The following is a 26,624-nucleotide window of genomic DNA, read 5'->3' as shown; positions in this document are numbered from 1 at the left end:
AGGAAGGGAAAGCTTGGTGAATCAAGAAACAAGTCAGTGGATCCAGAGTTGTGGTTGCACTTCTAGTTATTTGAGGTAAAGAGCTCCTACCTTGACTCCTTATTTATTAGATCTACCTTGAGGCTTGAATCTTGGCATCTTTGGGGGCTTTTCCAATCCATTTCAGATTGTAAAGTGTAATATAGGGTAAATGCTTCAGATCTGGATCCTTGGAGGGTTCTCATGGCATAAAGGTGCCAACTTTATGGCCATGAGAACCCCATGCATGAATAAACCCTATTTTTGGTCCTTGGAGCTTAAAAGTCTTATGCATGGACGTAAAGTTTATGACTTTACGTGTTACATCGACCTTAGGAGCCCAGATCTACCCTTTGGATGAGATTAGAACAACAAAAATCGAGTTATGGGCATGGACATTAGTTGACTCGACGAGTCGTTCTTTGGACTCGGCGAGTCGGGGGTTTGGTTCCCCAACATTTTCTGATTCGAAAGGATCTAGATGAGTACAGAAGGGGGACTCAACAAAATAGACATAGTTATGGACCTGGAAACCATGGGACTCGGCGAGTGTATGAACACACTCGACGAGTCCAAGGAAATCTCCCAACCCAGGAAGATGGACTCGACGAGTTGTTCATACAACTCGGCGAGTCACAGACTAGTCACACTCATATGATAAAGATGAACTCGACGAGTTCAAGGATGAACCCGATGTTATATTTGAAGGAGAACTCGTCGAGTTCTTGCTAGACTCGACGAGTAGAGTCGGGGTTGGGAGCAGATGAAAGAATGGGGACTCGACAAGTTGGTGAATCAACTCGGCGAGTCAGGTCAACTGGGTGTTGACTTTGACCAGGATGTTGACTTTAGCCAGAGGTAAAATGGTCATTTTACCCTAAGAGTAGTTATCAGTTTTTGACTAAGTACCTTTGTGGAATTTTATAGCCGGAGAATCGCCGGAGCAGCAGACAGAGATTCCTCACCCAGAGTTGCAGTAGTCAGTCACACGAGGTGAGTTTTCCTCCAGTAGGAACGAGTCTAAGGCACCAATGTCGGCCCGTTTAAGTAGTAGAGTATGTCGAGGTACGCCCGATGACGGGGTTATATGTTTCCAGAATTCGGTCCGATGTCGGGGCGGTCCCGAGAAGTAGTTAAGTATGCTTGATGTCTTTGTGATTCATGCATGTATATGTTTTATGTGTTATGTATTCCGGACTCCGGTCCGATGTCGGGCAAGCCCAATGCAGTATATGCGATTATGTTATATGTTATGTGTTAAGTGTTCCGGGGTAAGCCTGATGTATGTTAGACATTATGCCATGAATTATGTATTTCGGGCAAGCCCGTTGTATGCTAGTTATGTGTTATATGTTATTTGTTCCGGGCTTCGGTCCGATGCCGGGGTAAGCCCGATGCAGATTATGTGATTATGCTATATATGTGTTGGGGTAAGCCCGATGCCCGATGTGGTCGGATGCCAAAGTGAGCCCGATGCCAGACAGGAGTCCGATGCTGGGTAAGCCGATTTCGGGATTCGTCCCGATGCAGTTGGGAGTAGTCCCAGAGTTAATTTATTTGTTATATGTGCTTTTTATGGTATGTGGTAGTTTTGGGGAGCTCACTAAGCTTCGTGCTTACAGTTTTCAGTTTTGGTTTCAGGTACTTCAGCTAGTAAAGAGAAGGGCTCGAGTTGATGGCATGGAACACACCACAATTTTATTAGCTTATGAGCTTACTCTGATATTTTATGCGTGACAGTTAGATGTTGACAGATTTTATGAGATTTTTAGATACATGATTGATGATTTTATTTTATGGTGATAATATTATGTTTGCTAAATGATTTTAAAAACGAAATTTTTGGCTTGTATTTTTGGGACGTTTCAAGTTGGTATCAGAGCCTTGGTTTGAGGGACTCGGGCGCACTTTCTGGTGTGTTTGAACTCAAACTAAGGAATTGGTAGAGAAATTTTCAAAAGGAAAATAACTTTTTGCAAAAGAAAGGAGTTTTAGAAAAAGCGAAAATAAAATTTTGTGAAAGAACTTTAAAAAGAGAAAAGGGTATGGTGCATGCAATCAGCCGGGCTCAAGTAAGTACTCCCAAATTACCCATACAAGTTTATGCTATGTTACGATTATCAGCTTTATTAGAACAACATGCTAGATTAGGACTAAGGATCTAGGAAGGATGCCTTATGTGCCTCTTATATGTGTTTCAGCTTTATGAGAACTGCATGCTAGTACTGAATTGTCAGTATGATAGCTAGAGTAGTATATGCTTGAATATGTGTACTTAATGCCTGAATGCTGCTTGCTTTGTGCTTTTAGGAGTTCTAGTTGTCTTTCACTAACTAGTAAACGAATATATTAAGTTACATATTGCAAGGACTAAATTATTTCAGAAGGTTAGGTCTAGCTCTATTTCGCAGCTCTTGTTTGAGTCCAACAGTTGTAGGGTAGGATCTCTCATTTGAAGAATTATCTAGTCTGAGTAATATGTAATAGTATTCGTGAGCTAGTTAGGGGAAGAAAATATGGACTTCTTGTGCAGCTGATGGCGGAGAGTGGGATGGTGATTACCCTAGGGCAAGCCTAGGATGAGAGTAGCAGAGAGCAGTAGCAGTAGAAGGGACTTGGTTGAGTCAAGGCAGTTCTTGAGGAAAGTACGGATAGATGTGGAAGGTAGTATGGGCCCATACTACTGAAAGCAGAGGATTCGTACTCGAATCAAGGAAGGCTGAGACAAGACCAGGGAACTTGTAGTAGATGTGATCCCTCGAGTTATATTAGTATTCTAACACTTGTTATGATGTGTTTTCAGAATGGTGGTTTTACGGCCTAGACCAGCAGATGGCAGTTCAGGTGCAGGAGAGGGATCGGGCTCAGGGTCTGGAGTCAGGCAGTTAGATGAGCAGACCAGAGAGTTCATCTCCTCGGAGGTCACGCGCAACATACTAGACCGGACTCCTGTGATTTTTGGATCGATCAAGGAGGGTATTTTAGAGCTTCTGGATGAGAAGCTGAGCGCGTTCCGCACTGAGATAACGGCCATGATGGGATTGCACACATTGACTTTCAGGGAGTTCAGAGCTTGTGGAGCTCCCGACTACCATGGGGCTCGGGACCCCATTGCGAGTACCAGATGGTTGGCGGATGTCGCCAACACGTTCCGTACCAGCAGATGTCCCGAGGGGGACAAGGTCATATTAGCATCCTGTCTTCTAAAGGACATGGCACGAGATTGGTGGGAGGAGGTCGGGAGAGCCATTGGAGATGACACTGTGTTGGATGCTATGACATGGAGTGATTTCACGACCAGGTTCAGAGCCGAGTTCATACCTGTTATTGAGGTGCAGCAGCTTGCTAGGGAGTTTCAGGACCTCCAGCAGACGACAGAGACTGTGGCGGAGATTACCGCCAAGTTTAGGGAGAGGGCCCTTCTTGTTCTGCAGTATGTGGCGGACGAGGAGATGAAAAAGGCCCGATATCATGAGATGTTGCAGAGTGATATCCGCCAGTTTGTGAGCCGATCCAGCTGCAAGACGCTGGAGGATATGATAGCGAGGGCTAGAGGGAGAGGGTTGGATTTAGAGATGGAGAGGAATAGGAAGCCAGAGGGAGTTCAGTCAGGAGGTTCGGGTAAGAAGCCCAAGGTATTAGATCACAGATCTCGGAGCCAGCAGAGCCACGGTCGTTGTGGAAAATGCGGCAGGATGCACGAGGGAGCGTGCAAGGCAGGGAGTTCGGGTTGCCACAAGTGCGTCCGAACTGGTCACATGAGCCGAGATTTCACAGCTACTACCACCACCACACCAGCATCATATATGATTTGCTTTCAGTGCAATCAGAGGGGACACAAGCGGTCCCAGTGCCCGAGCATAGCAGAAGCAGGGAAGGTAGTAGCACCTTCTCCTGCCACCTTGAGGATTTCAGATGGCCGTAAGGGCCGGGCTGATGCGCCTACAGCGCGGAGCAGGGCTTTTCAGCTTACTGCAAAGGAGGCACGAGCAGCTCCTGACGTGGTGACGGGTATGTATTTTCCTCTTATCTCTGTATTTGATATTGTTTGTTTCTCATGTTTATGTGTTTGTGTATAGGTTCGTTCTTAGTGAACGACATTTCAGCTATGGTATTGTTTGATTCGGGGGCTACCCGATCTTTTGTGTCGCTCTCACTTAGCAAGCGATTTAGCAGAGTTCCAGGGGAGTTGGTGTAACGACCGCAGACCCGTGCTAGTCAATTTAGAGACTATAAACATCAAAAATGAGTTTCTGATGGAAGATTATTTAGAAGGATTAATCTTTTCCAAGTGTTATTATATGTTACAAGGGTTCCGTACATATAAAGAACGCCGAAATCCGAGTTATAACGAAGAAGTTATGGCTCGTCGAAGTTTTACGACAAAACCAGCATGGCACCGGGAAGCGTAAATAGTGAATTTACGATAGAATACTTTTTGGCCTTAGTAATCTAAACGAAAGTCGTAGAATATGTTAAAACGAGAACATCCATAAAAAGAACGCCCAAATCTGACTTCGTATGAGGAAGTTATGAATTTTCTAAGATTCGACACATCAATGCACGACCCGAAACTCGAATTTTAGTTCGAGCGGTTTTTGGCCTACACGACCTAAATGAGAGTTGAAGATCTCATTAATAGGAACTCAACGGTAAAAATTCAGACGAAAACGGAGTCCGTATGAAGGAGTTACGAATTCTTCGCGGCCATTTAACATTCTAATCTCCTCCTACTGTTAAATTTAAGATCGGTCGAGAATTAGCCGACGGAGTCAAAATGAAAGTTGTAGATCTTATTTTTACCTATGCGTGCCCGACGGCTCCAAGAAGAAGAGTCTTTTGGCTCGGTAACGCTGCTCCAGCGGAGCCCGGTTTTGAGAAAAACCCGCTGTAAGTGAGCTACGCCTAACCTATCTTTAGTATAGCTTATGTTTTAATATAGTAATGTTATTAGGACCTTATAATAAGTATTTGGGCTATTATTATGAGTTATATAAGTGTCGTTATAATGTATTTTTAACCACTCGCGGTACGGGGAATCTGGTTTGGAGGGCCGCTTGGGTTGCTGGATTCAGAAGTGCTATATGCCAAAACGATCCTGCCCTCCGGTGTTCCATGTCTCGCCCCTGTCTGTACATAGTGGGTGAAGAGTATTGTTTAACGCTTATATAATATTAATAATAGTTAGACTATTAATTAGTCTCGGCGAATATTAGACTAAACTCTAGTGGTAATGATACTAGGTTCTGTCAAAGGAGTTGCTTAAAGTAAACAATGTGTTGTCCGAGTACCGAGTCACCACCTTATCAGGTGAGTGCATAGTTACTTTCATCTTACACATAGATATGAAGTATTTAATATAAATTACATGCTATGTGTGCATATTGTCTGTATACTTGCCGTCTATGCTGGGTGAAAAAAATTTATACATGTTTTAAATGATTTAAACTGTATATGTATTTTATATCTACAAAATGTGTTGGGTAAAACATGGGTAGATGAAATAGTTGTTGTGTGACAAAAAACAAAATGATGAGAGGTGATATAGACCATGAGATAAGGGTGAGAGGTGAACCATGAGAGAAGCCTTTTACCCAAGTGTTGGCCCCGTCATCTAACAGAGTATGGATGACAACCACAGAGTATTCTAGACAGTCCAGTGGAACACTAGCATGCTCGCAACCTGTAGGTGTTATTTGAACTGTGTATTCACCAGTTGTACTCTAAAAACCCATTGACATGTATTGCGAGTGGATTCTCGGAAACGATACTGTCGATAAACGAGATAAAAACCAATTGACATGTATTGCGAGTGGATTCTCGGAAACAATATTGTCGATAAACGAGATAACCCTGGCAGCTATGGATTTAGTGCCTGATGAGCAAACCCTGGCAACTATGGATTTAGTGCCTGTTGAGTAAACCCTGGAAACGATGGATTTCATGTCTATTCCTTAGGATAATCCTTAGGAAAGAATGAACGAGGAATAGCTAATTCTTAGGGTAAATCCTTAAGAGTAAAGAAGATAATGGGGGTGGATAATTGGGTTAATTTTTGATGATTAAACATAATAATTATATTATTGTGGGTTGAAAACCCTATGTACTCACCAGGTTTCCCAACCTGACCCACTCAGTTTATTTATATCACATGTGTTGATATGAAGTCACATTACACTGAGAGATTAAGGAGATATAAATCACTAGTGATAATGAATGTAAGTTTTGTTTATGCTTATGTTTTTTGTATTGACGATGACATCCCAAATGTTTTAAAATGAATAAAAATACTTTTCTTCGGAAATGCCTTGATAACGTATCTATCATGTTTTACTGGGAACAAATTCCGCAACATTTTTATTAGAAGAGGTACTCTGATTTTTATAAAGCATAAACAAAATCGGTCTTTTCTGGCCGTGAGAATGGGGATGTCACAGTTGGTATCAGAGCATTAGTTTAAGCGAACTAGGAATAAGGATTTATTTCTAGACTTAAACTTAGAATGCTAAGCGATGATCGTGAGGAGTGTGTCTAATATATTTTAGGAAGTACACCTGAATAGACACGAGCACTAGCTCATTTAGGGAAGATGTCTAAATTGCTTTTATGTGCTAAATGATTTGCGATGCTTTATGATGCTATCGCTTGATCGGATCTATGGTCTGTTGCCGACCGGATCTGGAAACTTTATGTGTTCAGATTTCTAAACGTTTAATTACGATATTAGAACTGGCATGTAATTTTTTGAAGTAATAAGGAAGAATACGCGTCTAAACCTTCCTCTATCTATATTCTCGTCTCGATACCCAAACGACTGATTTGGTGTGCAGAACATCATGGTGAAGACTCATAGTGAATTGAGTAAATGGAGGAAATGATAAGGCTTACGATAGTGAATGATACCTATCGGAAGATATCGTAAGAGTGATATCTTGCCTTTAGAATGCGTCTAATAAATAATACATCTAGTACGGGAGAAGTACACGTTCGATTAGCAGAAAGAAAGATTTTTGGTATAATCCATGAAGTTATCCCATCGTCTGACATTTCCATCACCAACCGAGTTGAATTAGAATTGATGATTGAAGATAGCATGGAAGAAGTCCTAGTAGAGTCTAGGAAAATTTTACGATTTTTTGGACACATTTATATGTGTTAAAATTATTATTATTATTATTATTCTAATTTTTTGTGATAATGACTTGGAAAACTGCGAGACAATACTTGGGCGAGTATGAGTAGGTGTGAATGGTAGTAGAGGCCTCTACTACCTGAAGCACAGGACTCGCACTTGGATCAGGGATAGTCACAAGGTTACCAAGAAGCTAGTAATTGATACCATTTTATTCAAGTATGTCGTTACCATCGTTTCGGTAATGACTAAGAAGACGATTGTTATTCCGACCCTAGTGGTCATATCAAATTGAGTTCGACTACGACGAGTATGTTACGTGGTTCAAAGAACCAAGTTCGATGTAGCATCTGACTTAAGCCGGAAGATTGAGATAAAAGATAATCAAAGCGATCAGTAGAGGTATCGCGATAGTTGCTTGTAGCTAGAAATGCTACCTTTTAAGATGTGATTATATCACATTAGAACATGAAGGAAGGTATAATATGTTCTGGAAGACTCTAAGAGACCCAAGTCTAAGCGTTGCAACATACGATGATAGGTCATTAGAATATGACACATCGTTCCATTGTAGTAATAAAAGAACTTATCTTAAGTTCCTATCTAGTGAGGATCGAGATTGTGACTTTAAGGTCATAATTTGGAGTCTAACGTGAGATAGGGAGCAAGTGCAAGATCGAGCACCTCCTGCAGTCAAGGAGTCCAAGAGTTAGATACTCATTCGAAGGAACAAAAAAGTTACGATTATTACCTAGGATGAAAAGATAACGTATGGAATCATTATACTGCCCTGTTTCGTTGATGATTCTGGGACGTAATCAACCTAAGGGGGAGATAATTGTAACACCCGCAGATCCGTGCTAGTCAATTTAGAGACAGTAAGCATCAAAAATGAGTTTTTGATGGAAGATTATTTAGAAGGATTAATCTTTTCCAAGTGGTAGTATATGTTACAAGGGTTCCGTACATATAAAGAACGCCGAAATCCGAGTTATAACGAAGAAGTTATGGTCCGTCGAAGTTTTACGGCAAAACCGGCACGGCACCGGGAAGCGTAAATAGTGAATTTACGATAGAATACTTTTGAGCCTTAGTAATCTAAATGAAAGTCGTAGAATATGTTAAACCGAGAACATCCATAAAAAGAACGCCCAAATCTGACTTCGTATGTGGAAGTTATGAATTTTCTAAGATTCGGCACATCAGTGCACGACCCGAAACTCGAATTTTAGTTCGAGCGGTTTTTGGCCTACACGACCTAAATGAGAGTTGAAGATCTCATTAATAGGAACTCAACGGTAAAAAGACAGACGAAAACGGAGTCCGTATGAAGGAGTTACGAATTCTTCGCGGTAATTTAACAGTCTAATCTCCTCCTACTGTTAAATTTAAGATCGGTCGAGAATTAGCCAACGGAGTCAAAATCAAAGTTGTAGATCTTATTTTTACCTACACGTGAATATAAAGAATGTCGAAAACAGAGCTCGTATGCGAAAGTTACGAATTTTTGAAAATCGGCTGATTTCCACCCTATGTGCGATGCCACGTGTCAGCACCAGGCTGTGCCTGGCTGTAGCCAGCTGGCTCACAACGTGAATATCAAGAAATTCACGACGTGAATCTTTGTCCAGCCCCCTATAAATAAGAGGTGAAGCCCTCTTCATTCCTCACACCTCCCATCACTTCCCCCTCTCTCTCTCTAGAACCTCTATCTAGCCCCGAAACCCCCTGAAAAGCCTAGGGAACCTCCCTAGCACAAGGCGGAAGCCCCGAAGTGCCCGACGGCTCCGAGAAGAAGAGTCGTTCGGCTCGGTAACGCTGCTCCAGCGGAGCCCGGTTTTGAGAAAAACCCGTTGTAAGTGAGCTACGCCTAACCTATCTTTAGTATAGCTTATGTTTTAATATAGTAATGTTATTAGGACCTTATAATAAGTATTTGGGCTATTATTATGAGTTATATAAGTGTCGTTATAATGTGTTTTTAACCACTCGCTGTACGGGGAATCTGGTTTGGAGGGCCGCTTGGGTTGCTGGATTCAAAAGTGCTATATGCCAAAACGATCCTGCCCTCCGATGTTCCATGTCTGGCCCTTGTCTGTACATAGTGGGTGAAGAGTATTGTTTAACGCTTGTATAATAGTAATAATAGTTAGAATATTAATTAGTCTCGGCGAATATTAGACTAAACTCTAGTGGTAATGGTACTAGGTTCTGTCAAAGGAGTTGTTTAAAGTAAACGAAGTGTTGTCCGAGTACCGAGTCACCACCTTATCAGGTGAGTGCATAGTTACTTTCATCTTACACATAGATATGAAGTATTTAATATAAATTACATGCTATGTGTGCATATTCTGTATATGTATTTTATATCTACAAAATGTGTTGGGTAAAACATGGGTAGATGAAATAGTTGCTGTGTGACAAAAAACAAAATGATGAGAGGTGATATAGACCATGAGATAAGGGTGAGAGGTGAACCATGAGAGAAGCCTTTTACCCAAGTGTTGGCCCTGTCATCTAACAGAGTATGGATGACAACCACAGAGTATTCTAGACAGTCCAGTGGAACACTAGCAGGCTCGCAACCTGTAGGTGTTATTTGAACTGTGTATTCACCAGATGTACTCTAAAAACCCATTGACATGTATTGCGAGTGGATTCTCGGAAACGATACTGTCGATAAACGAGATAAAAACCCATTGACATGTATTGCGAGTGGATTCTCGGAAACGATACTGTCGATAAATGAGATAACCGTGGCAGCTATGGATTTAGTGCCTGATGAGCAAACCCTCGCAACTCTAGATTTAGTGCCTGTTGAGTAAACCCTGGAAACGATGGATTTCGTGCCTATTCCTTAGGATAATGCTTAGGAAAGAATGAATGATGAATAGCTAATTCTTAGGGTAAATCCTTAAGAGTAAAGAAGATAATGGGGATGGATAATTGGGTTAATTTTTGATGATTAAACATAATAATTATATTATTGTGGGTTGAAAACCCTATGTACTCACCAGGTTTCCCAACCTGACCCACTCAGTTTATTTATATCACAGGTGTTGATATGAAGTAACATTACACTGAGAGATTAAGGAGATATAAATCACTAGTGATAATGAATTTAAGTTCTGTTTATGCTTATGTTTTTGTATTGACGATGACATCCCAAATGTTTTAAAATGAATAAAAATACTTTTCTTCGGAAATGCCTTGATAATGTATCTATCATGTTTTACTGGGAACAAATTCCGCAACATTTTTATTAAAAGAGGTACTCTGATTTTTATAAAGCATAAACAAAATTGGTCTTTTCTGGCCGTGAAAATGGGGATGTCACAGTTGGATTGCCCACTCGATGTTGAGATAGCTGATGACAGGACCGTCAGGGTCACGAGAATTCATAGAGGATGCACACTGCGGTTATTTGATGAGCGGTTCTTAGTGGATTTGGTTCCTATTCCCCTGCGAGGGAATAAGGTTATAGTAGGTATGGATTGGTTGACCCCCAATGGGGCAGTGATAGATTGTGAGCAGCAGTTGGTTAGAGTTCGCACTCCCAGTGGTGGAGACTTAGTGATTCAAGGCGAGAGGCCACAACGCGGACCAGTTTTCAATTCTGCAGCGAGAGCGAGACGTCACATTTAGCAGGGCTGTGCGGGATATGTCGTGTATGTCATGGATACTCGAGACACGGGTAAGACGACAGTCGACGATGTACTGGTGGTACGAGAGTATCCAGATGTGTTCCCGGAGGATTTTCCTGGGATACCCCCGGAGAGACAGGTCGAGTTCCGGATTGACCTGGTCCCTGGTGCGGCTCCGATAGCCAAGGCACCATATCGGTTGGCTCCTCCCGAGATGCATGAGTTGTCTACGCAGCTGCAAGAGCTGCTAGACAAGGGTTTCATCAGGCCAAGCAGTTCACCATGGGGAGCCCCGATCCTGTTTGTGAAGAAGAAGGACGGGTCGCACCATATGTGCATAGTTTACCGGGAGCTGAATAAGGTAACGGTGAAGAACCGTTACCCACTCCCGAGGATAGATGACTTGTTTGACCAGCTTCAGGGAGCATCTTGGTTTTCCAAGATTGATTTACGGTCCGGATATCACCTGATGCGGGTCAGAGATGATGATGTGCAGAAGACCGCTTTTAGGACCAGCTATGGTCATTATGAGTTTGTGGTGATGCCGTTTGGGCTCACCAACGCTCCAGCCGCGTTCATGGACCTTATGAACCGCGTATGCAGACCAATGTTAGATCGGTCTGTGATAGTATTCATCGATGATATCTTGGTTTATTCCAAGACTCAGGAGCATCATGAGGAGCACCTGAGAGAGGTGCTAGAGACCTTGAGGAGGGAGAGACTTTTCGCAAAATTCTCCAAGTGCGAGTTCTGGTTGCGCGAGGTGCAGTTTCTGGGACACCTTGTCAACCAGAAGGGTATATTAGTCGATCCGGACAAGATAGAGGTTGTGATGCAGTGGGAGGTCCCGAAGTCTCCATCCGAGATTCGGAGCTTCCTGGGTTTGGCAAGGTATTACAGGAGATTCATCCAGGATTTCTCCAAGATAGCAGTTCCGCTGACCCGACTGACCAAGAAGTCGGTGGTGTTTCGATGGGATCCTGAGAAGCAGACAGCCTTTGAGACGCTCAGACAGCGACTGTGCGAGGCGCCGATTCTTATACTGCCAGAGGGAGTAGATGGCTTTGTATTCTACTGTGATGCTTCGATCATAGGTATGGGAGCAGTGTTGATGCAGCGGGGGCATGTGATAGCTTATGCCTCGCGATAGTTGAAGCCTCACGAGGCTAATTACCCGACACATGATTTAGAGTTGGGGGCGGTGGTGTTCGCCCTCAAGATTTGGCGGCATTACCTCTACGGGGTCCGGTGTACTATCTACACAGACCACAAGAGTTTGAGGTACCTCATGGATCAGCCGAATCTGAACATGAGGCAGCGTCGGTGGTTGGATGTGTTAAAGAATTATGACTGTGAGATCCTTTACCACCCGGGCAAGGCCAACGTAGTGGCCGACGCCCTGAGCCGCAAGGTGGTAGCGGCTCCGATCCGAGATGTATGTCTGAGGATGACATGGATTACTCCACTGTTGGAATAGATTAGGGAGGTGCAGGTCGAGGGCCTGAAGGAGGAGCGCCAGAAGTGCGAGAGGATAGTGGGCCGAGTAGCTTCGTTTGATTACGATAGTCGAGGATTGATGACCCTGCATGGGAGGGTCTGGATACCGTATTGGGGCGGAGTACGGCAGGTGCTGATGGATGAGGCCCACAAGTCTCGGTTCTCCATCCATCCAGGGGTGACGAAGATGTATAGAGATCTTCGACCCGATTACTGGTGGCCCTGGATGAAGCGGGACATAGCCTAGTATGTGGAGAGATGCCTGCCCTACAGGAAGGTCAAGGCAGAGCACCAGAGGCCCCACGGAATGATGCAGCCATTAGACATTCCCGTATGGAAATAGGAGGATATTACGATGGACTTCATTACTAAGCTTCCCAGGACCGCACATGGGGTTGATTCGATATGGGTCATTATGTATCGGTTGACCAAGAGCGCCCATTTTATACCGATCCAGGATAGCATCTCGGCCGAGAAGTTGGCCGAGATTTATGTGCGAGAGGTAGTGGCACGTCATGGAGTGTCTGTCTCGGTGGTGTCAGACCGAGATGTCCAGTTTACTTCCAGGTTTTGGAAGCGGTTTCACAACGAGATGGGTAGCTTTCCACCCTCAGACGGACGGACAGAGCGAGAGGACGATTCAGACTCTCGAGGACATTCTTCGGGCATGTGTGCTAGATTTCGGTGGCAGTTGGGATACGTATCTTCCGTTAGCGGAGTTTTCGTATAACAACAGTTATCACTCCAGTATAGACCGACCTCCCTTCGAGATGCTCTACGGGAGGAAGTGTAGGACCCCAATCTGTTGGGGTGAGGTCGGTCGGAGAGTCATGGGGAGCACAGAGGTAGTACTCAAGACCACGGCGCGGATTCAGCAAGTCCGGAGCAGGCTCCAGACTGCTCAGAGTCGGCAGAAGAGTTACACCGACAAGCGGCGTTCGGACTTGGAGTTTCAGGTGGGCGATATGGTCCTCCTGAAAGTGTCACCCTGGAAGGGTGTTATTAGGTTTCGGAATAAGGGCAAGCTGGGCCCCAGGTTCATACGTCCATTTAGGGTTTTGGCACGAGTGGGTCGGGTTACCTATCGGTTAGATCTTCCAGCAGAGCTCATCAAGATCCACAGCACGTTCCATGTTTCTCAGTTGCGGAAGTGCTTAGTGGATGATTCGGCAGTGGTACCCCTTGAGGACATTCAAGTTGACGATAGCCTAAACTACATCGAGAGACCCGTGGCGATTTTAGATCACAATACGAAAGAGATGAGAAACAAGAGGGTAGAGTTAGTGAAGGTGCAGTGGCAGCACCGCAAGGGTTCGGAGTGGAAGTGGGAGCCCGAGGAGGAAATGAGGGAGCACTACCCAGAGATGTTTTCAGAGATAGCAGACTTCGAGGACAAAGTCTAAGACAAGTGGGGGAGAATTGTAACACCTGCTCTCAGGTACGCATTTAAATTCAAGCCAAACTCCTTATTTTACCCTTGAACTCGGCGAGTTGGAGGCCCAACTCGTCGAGTAGGATCGACTCCGGGTCGGGGGGATTAAGTGACCTACTCGACGAGTCGGAAGACCGACTCGGCGAGTAGGATCTGTCTGACTGAAACCCTAAATTGGAGGGTTTGCACCCTATTTAAACATCTTATGAGGCTTCCACCCCAACCTCCATCACCTTCAAGCCCTGTCCTCGAAACCCTAATCAATTGTGAGCATTCTTGAGCAATTTGTGTATTTCCTTGTGATTTGAAGTTAGAAGAAGGAAGGGAAAGCTTGATGAATCAAGAAACAAGTCAGTGGATCCAGATTTGTGGTTGCACTTCCAGTTATTTGAGGTAAAGAGCTCCTACCTTGACTCCTTATTTATTAGATCTACCTTGAGGCTTGAATCTTGGCATCTTTGGGGGCTTTTCCAAGCCATTTCAGATTGTAAAGTGTAATATAGGGTAAATGCTTCAGATCTGGAACCTTGGAGGGTTCTCATGGCATAAACTTTATGGCCATGAGAACCCCATTCATGTAATAAACCCTATTTTTGGTCCTTGGAGCTTAAAAGTCTTATGCATGGACATAAAGTTTATGACTGTACGTGTTACATCGACCTTAGGAGCCCATATCTACCCTTTGGATGAGATTAGCACAACAGAAATCGAGTTATGGGCATGGACATTAGTTGACTCGATGAGTCGTTCTTGGGACTCGGCGATTCGGGGGTTTGGTTCCCCAACTTTTTTTGATTCGAAAGGATCTAGATGAGTCCAGAAGGGGGACTCAACAAAATAGACATAGTTATGGACCTGGAAACCATGGGACTCGGCGAGTGTATGAACACACTCGGCGAGTCCAAGGCAATCTCCCAACCCAGGAAGACGGACTCGACGAGTTGTTCATACAACTCGGCGAGTCACAGACTAGTCACACTGATATGATAAAGATGAACTCGACGAGTTCAAGGATGAACCCGACGAGCCAGACGAAGATAGTCCCGATGTTATGTTTGAAGGAGAACTCGTCGAGTTCTTGCTAGACTTGATGAGTAGAGTCGGGGTTGGGAACAGATGAAAGAATGGGGACTCGACGAGTTGGTGAATCAACTCAGCGAGTCAGGTCAACTAGGTGTTGACTTTGACCATGATGTTGACTTTAGCCAGGGGTAAAATGGTCATTTTACCCTAAGAGTAGTTATCAGTTTTTGACTAAGTACCTTTGTGGAAATTTATAGCCGGAGAGTCGCCGGAGCAGCAGACAGAGATTCCTCACCTAGAGTTGCATCAGTCAGTCACACGAGGTGAGTTTTCCTCCAGTAGGAACGGGTCTAAGGCACCAATGCCGATGTCGGGGTTAGCCCGATGCAGTTTATATGTTTCCGGACTTCGGTCTGATGCTGGGGCGGTCCCGAGAAGTAGTTAAGTATGCTTGATGTCTTTATGATTCATGCATGTATATGTGTTATGTGTTATGTATTCCGGACTCTGGTCCGATGCCGGGCAAGCCCGATGCAGTATATGTGATTATGTTATATGTTATGTGTTAAGTGTTCCGGGGTAAGCCCGATGCCGGGGCAAGCCCGGTGTATGTTAGTCATTATGCCATGTATTATATATTTCGGGAAAGCCCATTGTATGCTAGTTATATGTTATATGTTATTTGTTCCGGGCTTCGGTCCGATTTCGGGGCAAGCCCGATGTAGATTATGTGATTATGTTATGTATGTGTCGGGGTAAGCCCGATGCCGGGGTAAGCCTGATGTCAGGGTGAGCCCGATGCCCGATGTGGTCGGATGCCGGGGTGAGCCCGATGTCGGACAGGAGTCCGATGCCGGGTAAGCCGATGTCGGGATTCGTCCCGATGCAGTTGGGAGTAGTCCCAGAGTTATGTTATTTGTTATATGTTCTTTGTATGGTATGTGATAGTTTGGCGGAGCTCGCTAAGCTTCGTGCTTACGGTTTTCAGTTTTGGTTTCAGGTACTTCAGCTAGTAAAGGAAAGGGCTTGCGTTGATGGCATGGCACACACCACAACTTTATTAGTCTGGGAGCTTACTCTGATATTTTATGCGTGACAGTTTTATGTTGACAGATTTTATGAGATTTTGAGATACATGATTGATGATTTTATTTTATGGTGATAATATTATATTTGCTAAATGATTTTGAAAATGAAATTTTTGGCTTGTATTTTTGGGACGTTTCAAAAGCATAACCAGATCTGACTACATCTGAGAAATTGGTGTGTCTTTGACTTTAGATCTAAGAGGTTGATCACATTTGGTGGCTTTTCAGACGATATGAGGCGAGGAAGCTTGTTAGAAAACAAAAGGCTTTATGAAATCACATCTAAATGTCAGATCTGATCAGATGTGGTCGGATGCCGGGGTAAATGTCATATCAGCGATGACGGAGAAAAACAACATGAGGAATAGAAGAGGAGGAGGAGGGAAATAGATCAGATCTGGTGGTGGAACCACCTTCAACCACCGGGTACTAGATAATAACCACCAGATCAACACCTGAAATACAACAAACACATCAGATCTCATGCATATCTGGTGGTGTGTAACCGGAGACCAGATAGAAAGAGATGGAGGTGACCTGGAAGAGTTTCACCTGAACGACAGGACATTAGTGGTGGTGACGGTTGAAGATAATGGCGGCGTTCGTCGGTGTTAGAACTAAACACATCAGATCTGATACAGATCTAGCGACTTGTCACCAGAGATCATGTAGAAAGAGATGAATGTGAGTTAGTTATGTTTCATCGGAGCAACTCGCATCAGATCTGATACGAGGAGGTGATGTTGGTCCTGATCGTTGCAGAGCAGAATCGAGAGGCATAAGAAGTGGTGGTGGTCGGAAAATCATAGATCTAGAAGATCTAGTGCAACATCGGTAGGAAAATCAAACATCTGAAGGCTGCTGGAAAATCGCAAATTTGAAGGTTGCCGGAAAAACATAAATCTGGAGGTGGAGTGTGGCAGAGGCGATGGTCGAACAACAATAGTGGAGAGTTGTGAAGGCAGTTTTCCGGCGGTAGTTCTCTGCTGGCGGCAGTGGTACCGGCGGCGATAGGTGATGGTGGTAATAGAGTATATATGTTCTTCAAAAAGAATGGAAGAGTTTGAAAGGATTTGTCAGTTGAAAAGATAGATCTTATTTTAAAATGAAACTTTTATCTATATTTGTATTGTTTATGTTAAATAGACAAAAATACCCTTAATGAAATGGTTCTTAAAGGGTTCTTAACCCTTAGTGGTTCTCATTTAATATATATATATATATATATATATATATATATATATATATATATATATATATATATATATATATATATATATATATGAGTGAGAACCATTGAAAACTCATAGTTTCCAGAGAACCCGAGAACTAAAGGTGGAACATTAGATCAAAATTAACACATTAAGAGCATGATCTTCATCTTATAAATCTCATTTAATGTTTAATTTTGTGTTATTGGAAATATTAATAAAAGGTCTAAAAAATAACATAATAAGTCATATTTTCATATTTTTTATAAAAATAATAATTTTTGTTTTTTTAAATAAATATTTTTAAATTTTTTTTTAGAAAACAAGAATATTAAAAAAAAAATTGAATTTTTTTTAAAAAACTGCAATTTTTTTAAAAACAGTAAAAAAAAGCTTGAATATTTTTTTAAAAAAAACTATAAGCTTTTTAATTAAAAAAATTAACGTTTTTGGTGCATTTATGCATATTTTTCAAATGTATATATGCATATTCTATATATACTATAATATTCGTAAGTAAATCATTAAAAAAAAACTCATTTTTATTTACTAATCTATAAACATAAGCATACAATTATTTTATTCGATACAAAATAAATTATAAAAAACAAAAAAAATGCTACAAAATTACAAAGCGTTTTCATGTCTTCGTGTCAAGATTTACATATTTTCTTCAATTTGTCACTTTTCACCTCTTCAATATTTTCCATAAATTCTTCCAAATCTACAAAAAAAAAACTAAAAAATTTGATTAATGCAAGAACACTCACAAAAATACATATGAATATATCATGTAAGATTTACATATGATTATATCATGTACGATTCACTTATGATTATATAATATGATATTCACATGTGATTGTATCTTTTAAGATTCAAATGTGAAATCACAAGAAAATTCAAAAAATAATTAACGAATAACACTCACTGAAAATGCATGTGTTCATATAAACGTAATTCATATGTGATTCATTTGTGATTTACATGTGAATCATATGTGATTCACTTGTGATTTACATGTGAATCATATGTAATTCGTATGTGATTCACTTCGGATTTACATGTGAATCACGTGTAATTTATATGTGATTTACATATGAATCACGTGTAATTCATATGTGATTCACTTGTGATTTGCATGATTTACATGTGAATCACATGTAATTCAAATGCTCAAAAGTTTTTATGATGTGAACAAAAAAAATTCAAATTAAACATTCACATATGAATCACATGTAATTAATATGTGATTCACTTGTGACTTATGTAACCAAATTAGCAACTATTTATCCTAAGTTGTTTCTAGGCTCCTAGAGTACATCAAACAAATATAACAAAAAATTGTGAATTAAGCATGATCAAGGTGTGATTTGGCTAAGGTTAAGGCTGAGTGAAAATGAGAAATTGTCATGTAAATTTTATTTTTTGTGAAAATGAGAAATTGTCATCGAGATAATCAAGCTCCATTTTGTTCCATATCCAGTTCACTTTTTATTCATGTAAATCAAGAAATCTATAAACCAATATTATAAATGAGAAAACAAAAACAAACTCAAACACATTCATACAATATCATCAGTTCTTAATTTTTCCTCCATAAATATCCTTATCCGAGAAGTACTTTTCTTTCAAGTAATTGGCGTATTGGGCTTCATAATTCTTCAATTTCTCACTTTGATCCTTGCTATCCATGTCCCTATCACACAACAAACTGTCAATTCGTAAACTTCATATAAAATCGTATGATAACTCAATTTCTCATCACCACGAGTATTCATACAAAGTTGTCACAAACCCCTAATTTGTCCAATTTTTAACAAAGAAAACTTCACAGAACGCGGAAACACTACACTAATTTGATTGGAAAACAAAATCGGATCTAAACGAACACATTGTAGAGAACTTACAAACCAGAGCAGATACAATCAAACGACGTAAGGAAATAACTCGAGAAAGAAAACATGATTACCGGATGCTCGATAGAAACAAAGTCAATAAACTCTTTGATTGTCTCATGAACAACAGTTTCGTTATTGAGCTCGATTTTTAAATATCTCATTGTTCAAGATTGGAAAACAAGTTATCAACGACAAAATATTCGTGTCACTTCGAGTGATCAACAGATTTGATCGGAAGATCGTTTCTAGATCTAACAAATCGATAAATCAACGATGGTACGAATCATTCATCGAAGATGAGGCGGAGACACGAACCGGTCGTCAGAGATTTTAATTGTTCATCGGAGATGTCAATCGAATCAGTCGTCGGATATGTTCTATTCTGATGAACTGAATTGATAGATCGTCGGCGATGGAGTTAACTTTTGAATCACCTACGTCGATGATATAGAAATTAACGAGTGTGGATCGGAAATTGTCGTTGATCGGCGACATAGGTAATGGTGGTCGATGGAGGGAGGTGGGAGGAAGTCGAAAGAGAAGGAATAGATGTTGTGTAGAAGACGTGAAAGAGGAGAGAGAGAGAGAGAATAATTTATGGATTTTCAATTAATTGGTAGTTTATATTTTATTGATTTTTGAAAAGATATTTTGTATACCAAATTTACCCATAACGTCCTTTGATAAAAACTAAAACGTCATAAATCGACTTATAATTACAATTATGTCACTTTTGATCTAGGTCATTAAAAGTTTTGATCAAACGCTTCAACTTCGTCTTTAGTTCTCAGGTTTTCGGGATACTTTTATTTATTAAATGATCATTCATATATATATATATATATATATATATATATATATATATATATATATATATATATATATATACACACACACAAATGGTCCCTATGCTTGGAGTAATTTATGTGTTTGATCCATAACTTATTTTTTTAACTCGGTCGTTCCCTACTTTATACTTTTATTGCGTCAGTGCTCCATGCCAAAAGTAAAATATTATACTTTTACCCTTAATAGTTTATTTATTTATTTATTTGTTGTTAGTTTATTATTTATAATTTATAAAAATTCAAATTTATTATTTATTTTAGCAAAATCATAATCTTCCCTTCTCTACTCCACTGCATATCACATGCCATATCACTGGCCACCATCTCCGGACAATATTACAGAATACCATCTCCGGTCAACAGAAAATACCCCACCCCATAAAAAATGCAAACAATCCAGTAATAATTTTATAAAAATGAACATGATAAAATAATTTTTATAGAACATCCAGAAAAACAATTGTACATAGCGTTACTCCTCAAAACAAACCTGAATCAAAATCCCTAAATCAACCCCGTATTGAAATAGTTATCCAGACACCAAGCTAGCTATTTTGGTCGATGGAGGAGGTTTACACAGATCATAGATCGAGGCTAGAAGGGGAGAAAAGAGAGGAAGAAAAGAAAGGAAGTAAAGATCTGATGACTTTCTTGTGATTTGCCGAGCACCACCACTTAATGCCACCAACCCTTTCAACTCCGACATCAACCATTCATCGCCTCCTTTCACCCCTATCCACCTCCAACAACGGCCACCAGTAGCATCAAATCCCAGTGAAAATGAAACCTGAAAAAAATCAAACCAAAATGAAACATGAAAATCAAATTTGAAATCAAACATTAAATTCAAATTTGAAAATAAAATCAAAATCAAACCTTAAAATCAAAACAAAAACTTCAAACCTTTTGAAACCTTCATTTCTAGTATGAAATCGAGAAAAAGAAGAACGAATGTAGATGGTGTTGGAGAGGAAAAGGAAAGAAGAAGAATGAAAGCAAACGGAGGCATAGATGATCGATGTGATACTGGTTGAGCGGAACCTAAAAACTTGGCGTCAATGGAGGCGGAGATGAAGGGCAACAAAAGTACAACTTTCAATTTTGATCGTCGGTGGAAGAATAGGACGAAGAATTATAATTCTTTGAAAAACAAATTCTGAAAAAAAAACAAAGGTCTTAAAATTTAATTCTCCACAAAATGAGCATAATCTTGAAACTTTGAAAAAAAATATTTTTTTATTTTTTTAGTTTTTATAAATAAAAAAAAGCCTAGAAAAATAAATTCTCCAAAAATTATTAAAATTTAAAAATAAAATATTGAACATAATATGATCCAAAATTAGACAATTCAAAATATTTATGATTTAAAAAAAAGTTATAATTCAACATATTTATGATCCTAAATTGTTATGATCTAAAAATATTTTGATTCAAATATTTTATGATCCTTAAATGTATCTTTTACGATTCAAAATTAAATGATTCAAAATAAATAATGATCCAAAATTTGTTTTTTGAACAAAAACTTTATTTAATTTAATATATTATTGATCCAAAATAATTTGATTCAAAAATGATATTATCCAAAAAATTATGATTCAAAATTTTATGATTCAAAAAATAATATGATTCAAAAATAGTATGAACAGAAAATATTATGATGCCTATTATTTTTATTATTTAAAACTTTTATGATTGTTAAACATTAAAAACTCGAACCGATATTTAGTTTAAAACATAAAAAATAAATAAATAAATAAAAATGGAATAACCCATTAAAAACTCATCCGATCATAACAAAAAAAAACCCATTTTTTTGTTTTTTTTTGTTTTATGACTAATCTTTTATTGAAAAAAGTGGAATATGCCAAAATTCAAAATTGTTTATCCTCTTTACATAAACATCCATATTGATATATAAAAATGATTTTTTTTAAATCCACTTCGTTTTGTTAGTTTTCTTAATATTTACGCTTATTTTTATTGAAAAAAAGAAATTTAATATATCAAAATTCATAATTTTTGGTAATCTTTAAATAGACATTCATATGGATGTTAAAAAAAATCAAAATATTAATTAAGATTCATGTTATGAATGCTGAAAACTGAAGTATATATATACAGTTCAAATTTACAATGTGAATAATAGTGAGTCGCGTTCACATTGTGAATCTTTGAAAATTGTCTTATATACAATTCAGATTCATTGTGTGAATTTTTTCACATGTAAATTTTACAAAACCAATTTGTAAGTAATGAAAACGTTAAAATATTATAAAATTACAAAAAAAATATCTTTGGTTCACATGTAAATTTTACTAAATTAATTTGTGAATGATTAAAAATGTTGAAATATTACATCATGTTCACATTATGAATGTCAAAAACAAAATTATATGCATATCATATTCACAATGTTAATTTGTTTCACAGTATAAATCTGACATGCAAAGTGACAAAAATTTACATCGATATGAATGCTTATTTAATTAGTAGTAAAAAATTATGCATTTTGTTATATTTATTATATTTTTTCGATAAAAAATAAGCGTAAATATTTTAAAAAAAACTAACAAAATGAACTAAGTTTTTTTGAAAAAAAATCGTTTTTATATATCAATATGAATGTGTATGGAAAAAAGGATAAAAAATTATGAATTTTGGTATATTCGTTTTTTTTTTGACAAAAAAATAAATTTTAAAAATAAATAAAAAACAAAAAGCATGGTGGGTTTCTTTTTGCTATGATCTAGTGCATGCACGTCTAACATTTAAATGTACAACCTTTTTTCATGCCCTTGATTAATTGTTCTCTAACGACCATAAATGGTGTCACACCCCCAAACCAAGGATGGCGGAAACGTCCGGAGGTGGCGGACTTCATGTATAATATCATAACAACGTGTATAACAGTGTTCAAAGCAATACAACCAATCATAAATATAAAGGAAAAGGATTACATGGTTTCAAGTGTTACATATTTCAATGATTGATTACAACATGATAAAAAAAAATAGTTGTTCAACGACGTAGCGTTCCATCCTCAAAAGCTTGTGATTACCTGGTTTCGTTGATTCCCTGAGAATACAAGTAGTTTGAAAAAGTGTCAACAATTAAGTTGGTGAGTTCATAAGCTTTTTAGATGAAGAGTTTGGAAACCGATCTTTGTTATGAATTGTGTGATACCAAGAAAAATCCAATATTTTCCTTACAAAAGTGATGTGTTGTCTTTAATTCCAAGACCGAAAGTGTACAGTACTATCCATACTTATTGATATAAAAAGTGATTTTAAATCGACATAAAACCCTTTTTGATTTGAGAAAATCCCTGTAAACTTTATGTGTTGTTAACTCCCTATGTGAGTCGCTATAACCATACTATGACTAATGAACCTGCCACGACGTTTCTCAGGCGTCGAAAAAGATAATGACACTTGTCACCCCAGACCTGCCGGTTTCGCTGTTGCATGCAGCTCAGGTGTGGTTTGTCAAACCCAATATAGATCTATACACAACTATCACGTTCTCCCTACAAAAGACTCTGGTTATAACTACCAGGAATTTTAACCCGTACTCTAGGAGTACTAAGAGGAATATCTCACAATTTATGTTAACAAGTTTACGTGTGGTGTGTGTGAATATAAATCCTTTTTCTGTGGGAATAAAACCTTCCGAACTGTGTTTGTTGTGTTAATGGAATCATAAACTATATCTATTATAGCTTATCAAAACATTTTGTAATGGTAGAAATCCTCTTTGTATATGATGTAAACCTTTATAATGAGGTAAAAGACATGTAATATATCCAACAAGTACTTATATATGATAATACACACCTTGGTCAGCAAGTTACAAGGTGTAATGAGTTTCTGACAATTTGCTAGTTTTATCTTTTCTGTTCCTATTCTTGGAATAATTATAGAAAACTCATACGGAGTCGAAAACTGATTTCGTAAATTCTGAGGGTTTAGAAACTGTGTCTACTTTGTTCATAACTTTTATTATGATTTTTAGAAGTCTCTAACTGGTGTGAAAACATTCATATTCACAGACTGATCCGAATTCGTTTCTGAAATGATAGGCAGTTTTGTAAAAATCACCATAAATCGTAGAAAAATCATATGGAGATGTGCAAGTAGTCATTTTAAAGGTATGAACCTGAACTATTTGGGTATTAAACAGTTTTGAAAGATATTAAGTTTAAGATAGTCAAAACAGTCCGTGAATAAGACTCAACTTTTCTGATGAAAGCTGTTGTTTGAGTTTAGTTAAGTTTTTGGTGTTTTAACTTGTATTCTCCCCCCCCCCCCTAAAACTTGAAGAAAACATAAAAATGTGTGGGTATGAACTCACCTTGAGTGATTTCAGTAGATGGATGAGGAAGAAAAGAAGTGTTCAACTCAAGAACACTTGGGAGATGCTTGAAGATTTGAAGATCTAACAATAATTATGATGATATTTGTGTAAGCAATCCATGATTTGGATGAAGGATAGTAGAATATATGTGTAGGAGGAAGATACTTACCAAATATGGAGGAAAAACTCAAGACCAACATTTAAATCTCGAATTTTAGAGAGAGAAAGTGAAAGAGATGTGTTTGTTCTCCTTGAGAAAGAGTGAATAAAGTGGGAGGAGAGATAAGGGTTTTTCTATCCTTGTGACAAGGTACTTGGCTGGAAAGAGTGGGGAAAAAGGACAATGAAATGACCAGGTATGGTGGAATAGTAACTGGGGATGGTCTTGGAGTGGGTATGGGAGGTAACTTGTGTCTTTGCCCAAAGGGTAAGTCAACACTCCACCCATGAATCTTACCTATTAGATTTTATTCTTAGGCAAGGATTTTCCCCAAAATATAATTAAAATATGGATATTTAGGGTTTATTTTGTTAAAATACGAGTTTGGGTGAAAATCTCGCGTTAAAATCACGAAAAACGAGCTTAAAACGAAGTTTGGGTCAAAAGCCGACAATATGGACCGAACCTGCGAGGTTCGACTCTAAGAGAGTGAGAACCGAGAGAAGGGAAGGAAGGAACCGAGAGGAAGAGGAGGGGACCGAAGGTGCGAGGGGGGAGGGACCGAAGGTCCGAGGTCTCGGTTCGGACCGAAGGACCGAAGGTGCGAGGGGGGAGGGACCGAAGGTCCGAGGTCTCGGTTCGGTCTGCTGAGCTTCGGTCCGAGAGGGTGTAGTTCGCTTCTGACATCTTCGCTTCTGACAAGTTCGGTTCCTAAGAGGTTCGGCTCCTTAAGAGGGTTCGGCTCCTTAAGAGGTTTCGGCTCCTTAAGAGGGTTCGGCTCCTTAAGACTGTTTTTCGCGTAGACTTCCGTTTTCGAGCTGTTTCGTCTAATTCGAGGGTCGGGATGCCCCGAGTGATTATAAAAAGTTGAGAGAGATTTTGAGAGAGATTTGGGAGAGATTTCACATACTTGGAGAGATTTCTTATACAGAGAGAGATTTGGGAGAGATTTCACACACTTGGGGAGATTTCTCATACAGAGAGAGATTTGGGAGAGATTTCACACGCTTGGAGAGATTTCTCATACAGAGAGATATTTGGGAGAGATTTGACTTACTTGGAGAGATTTCACATACTTGGAGGGATTTGGGAGAGATTTGACATACTTGGAAAGATTTGGGAGAGATTTGACATACTTGGAGAGATTTCGTTTGAGACCTTTTTGGATGTTTAGCTTTGCTATGCAAGGTGTGTAAACCCCGTTAAGCCTTGTTATGAATGTTATACGCCCTCAAAGGGTATGTATTAATGTTTATATCGAGTAGTTCCATCTCTTAACCTAATTTGGGTGTAGATTTTCTGGACACGTGAACTTCTAAGCGATGCTTTGTATTAAGATGGTGCGTTGTTGTGACAACCCGAACTTTTCATCTAGTGCTATTATTCAGTCAATTAAAGTTAGACTCATAGTTTTACTATTTTCTAGCTTTGTTTTGAGTCATTTGAGTGTTCTAAAACTAGTTGATACAAGTTAGAAGTTTGGATTTGAGTACCGCAAGTCCACCCGACCCAAAAATTGGCCAAACACTCCAACTTAAGGAGTGTACGGCCGTACACTTGGGTGTGCGGCCGCACACCCCTCCTTTGGCAGCACACTCTCGTCTGGCAGCACACTCATGCCTATATGATAGAGTCTTGGCCTTCCTTCAACCCTTTTCACCCTCCAAAGGCAAGAACTCGTGTTTTCTCTCAAGTGACCCCGATTTTTCAGCTAGATCTTCGAGTGGTAAGTGTTTATATCCTTTGATTTGTTGATTCCTTACTCCATCTAGCTTGAATCACTAACTTCATCCATGAAATCACTCCATTTTAGTGGATCTTCAAGTGTTCTTCAAGAACACCAAGAACACCTACTAAGTTATTGAGCTCCAAACACCCCCATACACTTATACACTGTAAGTACCCTACTCCTGCATGTGTTAACCATATTTGAGCCTTGTTAAGAGTCCAGAACTCGATCTGAAAGGAGTGTGCGGCCGCACACCTTCATGTGGCCGTACACCCCTTATGTTGGTGCTTTAAGGCCTCAAACACAAGTAGTATTCTAGCACATGATCTAAGACACTTAGGGGATGCAAGATATGACCTTGGAATCTCGTTTTGGACTATTTTTGCTAGGAGTGTGTGACCGCACACACCATGGCCGCACACACCTGGCCGCACACACCAAGTGTAACCGCACACACACTTTTAAAGGTCCAAAATAGCAACAAACTCCCATTCCGGCTAAGCAATGGTCAAAACACCTTCCCTAGAACGTTCCTAAGGCTTGGAAACACGTTTTTGACACATCTCATGGGGTGTGTGCGACCGC

At 39.6% G+C, this 26,624-nt stretch overlaps 1 long non-coding RNA gene across 3 annotated transcripts; it reads right to left on the bottom strand.

The window, feature by feature from the left end:
* Positions 1–17,569: 17,569 nt before the first annotated feature.
* LOC145125152 (uncharacterized) lies at positions 17,570–19,554 on the bottom strand. 3 transcript variants are annotated; one of them, XR_013715836.1, is made up of 3 exons: positions 19,018–19,550; positions 18,617–18,744; positions 17,570–17,783 (listed from the first exon to the last, which is right to left on the bottom strand). It is a non-coding gene; the product is annotated as an uncharacterized LOC145125152 (long non-coding RNA). The 3 variants fall into 3 exon arrangements; XR_013715835.1 differs by having other exon boundaries at positions 17,570–17,769; XR_013715837.1 differs by lacking the exon at positions 17,570–17,783 and having other exon boundaries at positions 18,498–18,744; positions 19,018–19,554.
* Positions 19,555–26,624: the final 7,070 nt, after the last annotated feature.

Source organism: Lactuca virosa, chromosome 7, assembly GCF_052849685.1.
Source record: "Lactuca virosa cultivar CGN04683 chromosome 7, Lactuca_virosa_CGN04683_v6, whole genome shotgun sequence".
Lineage (NCBI taxonomy): Eukaryota > Viridiplantae > Streptophyta > Magnoliopsida > Asterales > Asteraceae > Lactuca > Lactuca virosa.
The sequence above is the reverse complement of the archived record's forward strand: the minus strand, read 5'-3'. Positions and strand labels throughout refer to the sequence as shown.